Source organism: Anolis carolinensis, chromosome 1 (genome assembly GCF_035594765.1).
Source record: "Anolis carolinensis isolate JA03-04 chromosome 1, rAnoCar3.1.pri, whole genome shotgun sequence".
NCBI classification, from domain to species: Eukaryota; Metazoa; Chordata; class Lepidosauria; order Squamata; family Dactyloidae; genus Anolis; species Anolis carolinensis.
In genome coordinates this window covers 140,831,407-140,841,911 of record NC_085841.1, presented here as the reverse complement: position 1 = coordinate 140,841,911, position 10,505 = coordinate 140,831,407, and the positions used below count along the sequence as shown (strand labels likewise).

The window sequence follows — 10,505 nt, the reverse complement described above, 5'->3', positions numbered from 1 at the left end:
CTGAGACAGGGGTGGGACATGAGTAGGGCCTCGCCAGCTGATCGCAGGGCTCAGGCAGGCTCATATTGAGAGATGTGGTCGAATAGATAGGTTGGACCTGAACTATTCAGAGCTTTAAAGGTTAAAACCAGCACTTTGAATTGTTCCTGGAAGCAAACTGGTAACCAATTGAGCTGCCGTAATAAGGGGGTTGTTCGCTCCCTGTAAGCAGCCTGGCCTCTGATCTTTAGACCAGCCACAGCTTCTGAGCATTTTTCAAGGGCAGTCCTGCATAAAGGCCATTACAGTAATCTACTCTGAATGTGACAAGGGCATGGACTATGGCCAGATCTGACTTCTCAAGGTACGGGCACACAAGTTTTAAGTTGGCCACCACCAACACCTGAGGCTCCAGGATCAGTGATGAGTCCAGGAGAACACCCATACTGTGAACCTGCATCTTCAGGGGGGTGGGGGTGTAACCATGTCTAACACAGATTGTAAACCTATTATCTTGATCGGCTTTTCGATGGACCAGGAAGACCTCTATCTTGTTAGGATTGAGTTTCAGATTTTTCTCCCTTATCCAATTCGTTACCATCATCAGGCACTGGTTTAGGATTGGGATGGCTTCCTTGGAATTGGGTGGAAAAGAATAATGGAATTGGGTGTCATCTGCATAGAGGTGGCACTGCACTCCAGATGATCTCACTCATCGTCTTCATGTAGATATTAAAGAGCATGGGAGAGTATATTTTCATTGTACTTACCAGAGCTAAATTTTATGCCTTGAGGTAGATTTCCTAAATAAATGTTATGGGCCATTAAGGAGGAACAGGCAATATTTTGGCAGCATTCAGCTACACTTAAAGCATTGTTTTCAAGCTCTTCTGCAATTTCTTTAGATTCAAGAAATTATTTGCTGAACTCCAACTTTTAATTTAAGAGTCAAATATAAAATTTACATTCAAGGAACTATGCTGAGGGAAATAATATAAATGTGGGGCACTTTCCTGGCCATTGCTTACACAAGCAGGCACGGGTCCAGGTAGCTTCAGAATTAGAAAGCAAAATGGGAGATAGGCATAAACACCACTCAATTCCTGATAGACAAAAATCTACCTCAGTTTAACGTCTCTAAGACATCGACGTTATTCCTAAGAATTAAACCTGACTAGAATTTCTCCTTGCTCTGTGGGAGTGAACAGTGGTCCATTTAAGATATGCTTTCAACCACCGTTATAGTCTTGGATTCAGAGAGAACCCTTTACATTCAAACATTTCTTGTTCTTCTTAGGGAAGGGGGTCTTTTGGAAGGAGCATCACACAGGGCTTAGTGATGACTGGCATATTGCCAGTGCAAAATCTCTGGCATGTGAGGATTAATTAGGATGGTGAAGGCACTTTGAAGATAAAATGTGCAATGGGGATGCTCAAAGGCTATTATAGTTAATTCTCTCTGTGTGTGTGTGTGTGTGTGTGTGTGTGTATGTATCCACCAGCTAATGACTGTGAAATGTCAGTAGCACTCTCAGCAAGACCAATAAAAACACCATAGCCTGGTTTGTAGTAGATAGTATTTATTTATTAGGTTCCACACCATTCAAGTAGGGCCTGAGACAGGTAGAAATTCCTCTAAAAAGAATCCAAATCTGAAGCATGTGAGATCACTTGTACCAGTCCCCATAAATAATGTTAATGAATATGAGTGCTCATTCCGAGCTTAGCCATAGGCTTCTAAAAATCACTGCTATAGAAATGTATTGTCATGAATATGCTTGGGAATGGGTGTCACAGTGAAGTTATAGGCCTCTGGACTCCAGCATGTGATGCCACTATCACCTCAGACCAAGGCACATTGCAGGGGCTTCCAAAATTTTCAGTCTCTCTAGAAATTTTTAGATCATTTTGCTGAACATGTAATCATTTTGGAGAATCTAGAAATCTTTAGTTCCTTTAGCGTGACCGGAGGAAGTTGACCATGGAGTCATTTTGAGGACCTAAAGAGTCCCACAGAGAACATTTTAATCAAATCCATGGATAATCAAATCTCTAAAAGTCAAAACCACAAATGTGGAGGGATGACTGTAATCCTTTAGCTGCGAAGTGTTATTGACATTTTCCATCATGTCTTTCCTCCTATCTATTTAACTTGTGACTCAGCATTTCTGAAGGCAACAAACAGGAATAGACATGTCCACCTGCAGCTCACTGTCTTTATCTCTCAGATAGGATTAAGAGAGACAATAATGCCACAGAGCAGGACAACCGTGAGATTAGAAAAAAGTTGGTAGGGCTTTCATTGGCTAGAAATAATATTTTGAAGAAAAGAAGTGTTTTGCAGTGGAAAAGGGCTCATCGCAGGGTTAAAACAGAGATACTGTCTTTCCAAACAAGGAAGGTAAATATTGTTCTTTGATTAAAACCTGAAATGTAATCCTGCATTGAAAATGCTCTGCATGTAAAATCTTTCAATTAATTACTTTTGTTTCTGAGAAAAATATCACTTAATGATGGAACTTGAAGCATTAAGCTAGGATATAGATGAATGCTTCAGGAAAGGTATTTCTCTGCCAGTATTTTCTTTTTAACCTTTCTAATGTCGAAGGTATTATGCAAAAAACTTTTTTCTTTAATAACTGTGTTTAGAAAATTGTATAGTGTGTTGTTTTTATCTGTATAAACATTGGCATCAATTTTCCCCCTCAGGGAGATAGGGTGAAATACAAATAATATAAATAAAGTCTTATTATTAATAATTTCCACTAAGTTAAGTGTGATGTAATGGTTTGAGTGTTGGGCAAGGATACTGGGAGACTAGAGACTGAATCCCCACTCAGCTGTGGGAACCCATTGAGTGACCTTGGACAAGTTACAATCTCAGCAATGGCAAATCACCTAAGAATAATACTTGCTGAGAATTGCTATGATAGCTTTGATTTAACATTAAAATAAATCAGAAATGGCAACAAGGAAAACTAGTACAAATCTACACAGGCAATGAATCCTAAACTCACCTTGAATTGACTCCTGGCTGTTAATTTTGGTCCGTTTTTGGCATTTGCAGAGAATTGCAGTCATATTTTGGTGTAATGTTTTAGCATTTGGGGTAAATAATCCCCCCTTTAGGACAAAAAGAGCCCCTACATTGAAACTGGTGGCTTGGGAGAACTGGAAGACCAAAAAACTGTTTTAAACTATATTTTGCCCACCTCACCTATAGGTGTATCAAGGGTTGATAAACCTTTCATAGATGAAAAACTCTGGAGAATATGCAAGTGTGTCCTTCCAGATGCTGCACTGCAACTCCTAGCACTATTCTCCATTTGTTATGCTACCCAGAGATTACAGGATATGCAGCACAAGAACATCTGGTGAATCGCAATTCATCACCCCGCCATTTGTTGGGAGATTAGAATGGGAACATGTCATATCAGTGGCTCACCAATGTTCTAGGCATGATAAAAAAAGCCACTTTCCTAAAAGATCAGATGCAGAAATGTGCACAAAAGAATTCTGCCATTGAATTTTGTTTAATATCCTAAGGGCATTGATATACATATCTGAAACACACATTCACTTGTATTCTAGTTAGAGGTCAGAAAATGTGTACAGAAACTATTTCCATCATACTTTTTCTTCTTCTTCATTCACTCAGTCGTTTCCGACTCTTCGTGACCTCATGGACCAGTCCACGCCAGAGTTCCCTGTCAGCCATCGCTTACCCCCAGCTCCTTCAAGGTCAAGCCAGTCACTTCAAGGATACCATCCCCATCCAGCTTGCCCTTGGACGGCCTCTCTTCCTTTTTCCTTCCATTTTCCCCAGCATCATTCCCTTCTCCAAGCTTTCCTGTCTTCTCATGATGATACTTCATCTTTGTCTCTAATATCCTTCCCTCCAGTGAGCAGGCAGGCATTATTTCCTGGAGGATGGACTGGTTGGATCTTCTTGCAGTCCAAGGCACTCTCAGGATTTTCCTCCAGCACCAAAGTTCAAAAGCATCTATCTTCCTTTGCTCGGCCTTCCTTATGGTCCAGCTCTCGCATCCATAAGTTACTATGAGGAATACCATGGCTTTAACTATGCGGGCCTTCGTTGACAGTGTGATGTCTCCTCCCAGGAAGTAGACGTCTTCTGATTTCCTGGCTGCAGTCTGCATCTGCAGTGATCTTCGTGCCTAGAAATATAAAAGTCTGTCACTGCCTCCATGTTTTCTCCATTTGCCAGTTATCAGTCTGGTTGCCATAATCTCGGTTTTCTTGATGTTTAACTGCAGCCCAGCTTTTGCACTTTCTTCTTTCACCTTGGTGATAAGGCTCCTCAGCTCCTCCTCACTTTCAACCATCAGAGTGATATCATCTGCATACCTAAGGTTGTTAATGTTTCTTCCAGCAATTTTAGCTCCAGCCTTGGGTTAATGCTACAATAATCTATCAATCCTCATTCCCTTATGTTTCCAATTAAACCATGTTCTGGGGGAATTAGAGAAATGACACATTACAGGACACCCAGCTCTTTCTTTGACTTTGTGTCTATCTGTTGCACAGCCCATCTTGAGATCTGTGTTAGAGCAAATGAATGTCTTACCCCCTCTGTCCCCAAATACCCAAGTTTAGCTTAGCTTGGGGGGGGGGGGTCCTTTCATTCATAGCCATGCTTCAGAAAGGAGAGGAGTCTTCTGTATGAGCTTCGAAGTAGACGTCTTCTGTCTCCCTCCAAAAATGACTCTCTAAAATTTAAGGAGGAAGGAAATGCATGGGAATGGGATGATCAGTGATAGCAAGAAGAGACCTGCCATTAGGAAGAGTATAGCAGATGAATTGGCCAGAAGAGACGGGGTGTCTGGGAAAGCAACACATGCCTAGTTATTTAATGTGTTCTTGTTGAATTTGAACTGCAAGGAAGAAAATACTTCTGGGGTTTTGTGTGTTACCTGCCATAACTTGGCTGGCTCTAACTACTTCTTCCTCCTCTTCCTCCTCCTCCTCCTCCTCCTAGGGTTTATCCCACATAGGGTCCACTTTGCCTGTCATTTCCACATGGCATTCTTTTGGGCATTCCTCAAAAAAAACTTTTGTGGTTTTGACAGGTTGATGCAACTGTTTGTACTGCAGCTGGCGCATTGCACCGCCTATCATTGCAAACCGTTGCCCCATTGGTTGGTTATCCAACCAGTATCACAAGAAGGTGGGGTCGGATTTTTGCCAGGCAGCTGGATCCAAATACCATGCATTTGAATTGGATGGGAGTGCCATTTGCCTTGTGCTGAATCAGCCAAATGTCACAGTCCACTTCTTCATTATTCACAACAACGAATAAAGAAGTATTTGCTGGGTGCTTATTATAAACAGCAAAACACTGTGCAAAGGACATACCACTAAGAATGGTTATAAAGTATCATTATAAGGTAACACAGAAACATTAAGTTGTTTCATAGCAGCAGCTATGAGTGATGAAATGGGCTAAAGTGCACACCTTCTGGGTGTTGTTTTTTTTTTTTAAAGAAGCCTTTAAAACTGTTACTTGGTTGCTTTGATTATATATAATATAGCATTCAGTTGACAGCAGCAGAAATGGATGTATAGAGTAGCTACTCTAAAACTGCTGAAGCCAGCACTGCATGTGTGACTCATAATCTAATTGCCTGACCTTACTCCTTTTACAGTCATGGTCATTAGTGAGGTAACCTGTTCGTCTCCAAAGACTTCTCAAAGGTAACCCGAAGATATGTTGGCAACAGATTAGATTTCACAATCCCACCATTCTTTAATGTTCACAGCACAGGCATCAGAAAAGTATGGCGATGCCCTGGAGAAATGCTGCGAAGTCAAACTTCAAATTGCTTATGCAGAAGGTGTTCTATTGAGTGCAGTAAGCCTACTTATGGGTTATGGCCTACTTATGGGTTATCTTATGGGTTATGGCAATGCTGGGAAACTGGAAATGAAGTCCCCGAAATGTTTGCTGAGAATCTGTAAGACTCAATGGCATAGCAATAGGCACCTCTCACTACTGCATTTCTTAGAGAAACAAATAATGTATAACTATTTCATATGCCAGCCTAAGTACCCTAAAAGCACCAGATTTTGAAAGTTAAATGAAGTAAACCATGGGATATAGCCAATGAATACCAGATGCCAGTATCCATATTTCAGAGGAAGGAACTAGCCTAACCCCCTCTGAGTATTAATTGACATAGGACCTCATCACAAAGTGTAAGGATTCATCACGCATTGTGGCATATTCATGGGGTTCTGGCAGGCAGCATGAAGAACCTGTTGCTGCACACCTCACATCGCCTGACTTACCTAGGACCCCATCACCGCCCAGCTCCTTCCTGTTGATTCAAAGGAAAAATGGAAAGCCTCCCCTGTTGCCGCAGTGGCATGGAGCCCAGCCAGAAGTGTAATGGGTTCTGTGTTGAAAGTGGAGAGCAAGTTGTGTATGATGGGCAAATCAGCGTGTCTGATGAGGTGGTAAGAAAATCCCGTGCAATTCATAAGGTCACATAAATTGACAGGAGACTTAAAGGAAAATTCACACAATACATTTCATGTGCCATCTCAGTGTAAGTGAAAACGGAAGAATCTTGCCGCTTTTTTCTTCAAACACAAAAAATTGGCCTTTTAAAAAGATTAGAAAGTCTTCGAGCTAGCATGGATATAGATTCAGTGGTGTATGATGGCTGACATACACACTTCAAGCATTTCTTAGAACTTGAAGCAACTAAAGTGACCGGCCTACATGGGTTTTTTTTATTGGCCCAAATGATAAGAAAGACATCAGGAGACAAAATGTAGAAAATGAAGAGCTGAAAAGAGCCTTCAGAAGTGGAGAATGACACCTGATTTCGGGAAAAAAAGTCGATTATTAGGCCAATGAGCATCTAATTCAGTGGTTCTCAACCTGTGGGTCCCTAGATGTTTTGGCCTTCAACTCCCGGAAATCCTAACAGCTGGTAAACTGGCTGGGATTTCTGGGAGTTGTAGGCCAAAACACCTGGGGACCCACAAGTTGAGAACCACTGATCTAATTTGTCAAGGGGTAGGGAAACATTTGGCCATCCATGTCTTTTTGGATTTATATTCCCAAAATCCCAGGCAGGCATCTAATATTGATTGGATTCCCTATTTGTAATATTAATGGACAAGAGGCTAACTTCTATGTACAATTCCTTCTGAACCCTTTGCCCTGACAGCCCAATGAAAAGAAAATATATCTCTAGCAAAATGTAGAAAACATTAAGAAAGATCAGATTATGCTGCCCAACTTCATTTATAATCTAATCATTCTCTAGAAACGTGATGGTTTTATGTCAGGCGTCTGAACTCTATCACTGAAATTGTACATAGGGGAAATGTAATTAAACCTTCTGCTCATGGAGTTATGCTGCGGTTATGCTGCGTTAACTTACAACAGTTTTGTGACATTTATGTATCATGCACAATATGCAAGGCATACACAATCAACATGCAGCTAAATAATGTGCAACCTGCAAGTCACAATAATGTACATGTCACAATGATGTCCACCACATGCTTTACACTTTTGTAACCTTCAACTTATTCTAAAATTCTGGCTGAACAACAGCCTGTGTTTACACAATTTTAGTAATCTTAATAAAGAATTTCTGACTTGTTTTTGAGATAGATCAAATACATCACATGAAAGTAAATTTAAAATGGAAGATATATTCAAGTGCTAGGATAATAAAATCAAACTTTTTTTGTCACAGTCAGATGTGAAGAGTTAAAAGTTTTCAACTTTGGCTGGAGATTCCTATATATTAGTTAGTACTGTGTAGATTATTTTGTTTGGGGCAATTTAAATGCTATTTGTAGATTTCACTATTTTTACAATCTTCCTTGCTTGCATTAGGCCAAACACAATGAATCCTGCCCTGATTGCAGCCTGGCATGCTATAATATTATGAATATTCATCAAGACCAAGCTTGCTGGTGCACAGATTTCCTATGTATCAAAAGTGAACGTCTTTCCTCCTACAATGTTTTTGACTAACAAATCTCCATCTTTTATCATTACATCTTAGCCAAAAAGCTGAGAAATCTGTTTTACTACAAGACAACAGAGGTCCAGATGCCATTTCTTACTCAGCAACAGTCAATGTAATGATGATTAGCTACATCTGTGTTAATGAATTGCTTTGACTAGGGTCCTGTATTCGCCCCTTCCACTTCAGTGCATGTGCATTATTTCCACTCATGGTCTTAGCTTCATGAATTCACTTGACCCTACTAGGGCAAGGCTATCAAGGAAAAGAATGATATTTGCAGTTGGAATGATTGGTGTCAAACCATAGTGATTTTTGACATGTCAACATAAAGGACCTATTGATAGAACACAATGCTATTCTTCAGGAGAAATCATGGAGTCACTGCCTTCCTTTTTATTCCCAGTTACCACATAGTAAGTAGCAAATGGGACATGCAATCTACCAAAGTCCACTGAAGTCTCACCGATTTTCTGTGGGAGAGAGTAAAAATATGAGCCAAAGAATACATGCCTAAGCATATTTACTTGAACACTTGCTTCAAAATAAACGTAATTGCAAAAATCTTGAATATTTCCACGTTAATCATTTTTAATTGGTTGGCAGAAAGTAGGAGGGTATGAATGATTTTTAAAACATTTTTTACCATTAAACATTGTAATTACATCAAGCATGTTGTACATGATCAATCAGCACATATTGATAGTGATTCAACTAAGGACAAGATCAACACCTCTCCAGAGCTTTTCATTGTCCCATTTGCTCTATCAGAGGATTGCCCCTAAATATAAATTCATGTAAATTTCAACAAAATGGCCTTTTGCTATGAACTTTCATCAGTTCTTTGGCTCCTGAATTCTGTTAGAGCTAACAACGAGGCTATTGAGCAGCAAGGAGGAGGTACCAGAAAGCTTAGGTAAACCCAAAGAATTTAGACAGACAATAATTGAGTGTAAGTTGACCAATCCCTCTCCCCACCAGCACCCAAAAAAACCAGCCAAACAAAGGCATAGCATGAAGTATAGTAACTCATCAAATTGAGGTCCTGAGCTGGCACATTTGTTGAGCAGCAGGGCAAATCGGGTGGACAGCATGGGAACCTATCCCCTCACGCCCCTGCATTGCCCCTTCTCCATTTAATGGGGGGCTGCGCAGCTTCCCCCGCTCTTTCCCCATTCTACCTCATGAGAACACAGGAAGCCTCTCATGTTCTTCTTGCTTTGTCGTAGGATGCTTCCAGCATAGTTCATGGATGGAGTCCCATCAGAAGTAGCTGTGCAAGTAATACAGAAATGGCAAGGAAGAAAACTGAAACCAAGCAAAAAGATCAAAGAAACAAATACATGGATGTAAAAAGCTTCAGCATGGTGTAGTTATTTACACATATGACTTTTTTGGAGATCAGAGTGCAAATCAAGCATGGAAACTCATTGAGAGACTTTGGGCAAGTTATATTTTCTCAGCCTCAGAGTAAGGCAAAAGCAACCATTTTTCAAACAATTCTGGTCAAGAAAACTCCATGAAATGAGTTGGAAATAACATGATGACATGGGACAACAGTACCGACAACTGAAAAGCTTGGAGAAGGAAGGATTTAAATTAAATATATAGATTATATATATACATCAATCGACAAACCAGTAAAATAGAAAAGACTGTTTCATTGTCTGGATGAGTGTCATTTTCTAGTTTCTGTTGAGAGGCTATTTTGAAATATCAGCTGTGATAGAAATGAGAAATGCCCACAGAAATTAGTGGAGAAATCCAGAATTTTGACATAGTAACTGAACTAAACTGGTGAGGAGAACTGATGAGATAAAACTCAAGTGGGGAGAAAGGAGATAGTTACGAAGTGAAGAACACAGAAAATAAGAAAGAATAAAAATAGAAAAATGTCTGGGCTAGCAGATGAATTGATGGGGGAGAGAAAAAATAAAACCAGAGAAAACCAGAATTTTAACTCATTGAGAAAGTCATCATCTATCCATAGAAAAAGTACATGCACATGCCATCCTAAGCTTGTACCACATTTTGTTAAACCTAATGGATTTGGAATGTGCTTATTTACAAAACATCTTGCTAAATGCCCAGAAATGAACAGTTTATTTTTACAAAGTTCTGTTAATGCTAGTGACTGCCAGCTGCATTCTAGTTACATAAATTTCCTTTTCTGGAACAAGTCAACTAAAAGTTTTCTTTATACACTGAATATGAAGAAAAAGCCATGGGTTAGATGGGTTACCAAAAAGGTCCTTGACCTCTGAGGCGGATTGGATTAGCATCATTTGTCAGACTGAAAAAAGAGAGCTGAGCTTTTCTTAAACTCTCATTATTTTTAAGAATCAAACCAAAAGGGTGGAAAAGCAATTAGATTTTGATCCTTGAGGTGATTACGCAGGGAAGGCTCCAAGTTCCCTTGTATGAATGTCAATTAAAGAAGCATATAATGTATGCAATGCTACAAAATGCAAGGTAAATATTGGGCACATTAAGGTACAATACATTCCTGTTTAT

The 10,505-nt window shown here is 39.9% G+C and overlaps 1 long non-coding RNA gene across 1 annotated transcript; it reads left to right on the top strand.

Annotated features, from left to right (window-relative positions):
• The first annotated feature begins 1,731 nt into the window (after positions 1-1,731).
• Positions 1,732-9,651, top strand: LOC134299672 (uncharacterized). Its single transcript, XR_010006936.1, has 2 exons — positions 1,732-2,380; positions 9,221-9,651. It is a non-coding gene; the product is annotated as an uncharacterized LOC134299672 (long non-coding RNA).
• Positions 9,652-10,505: the final 854 nt, after the last annotated feature.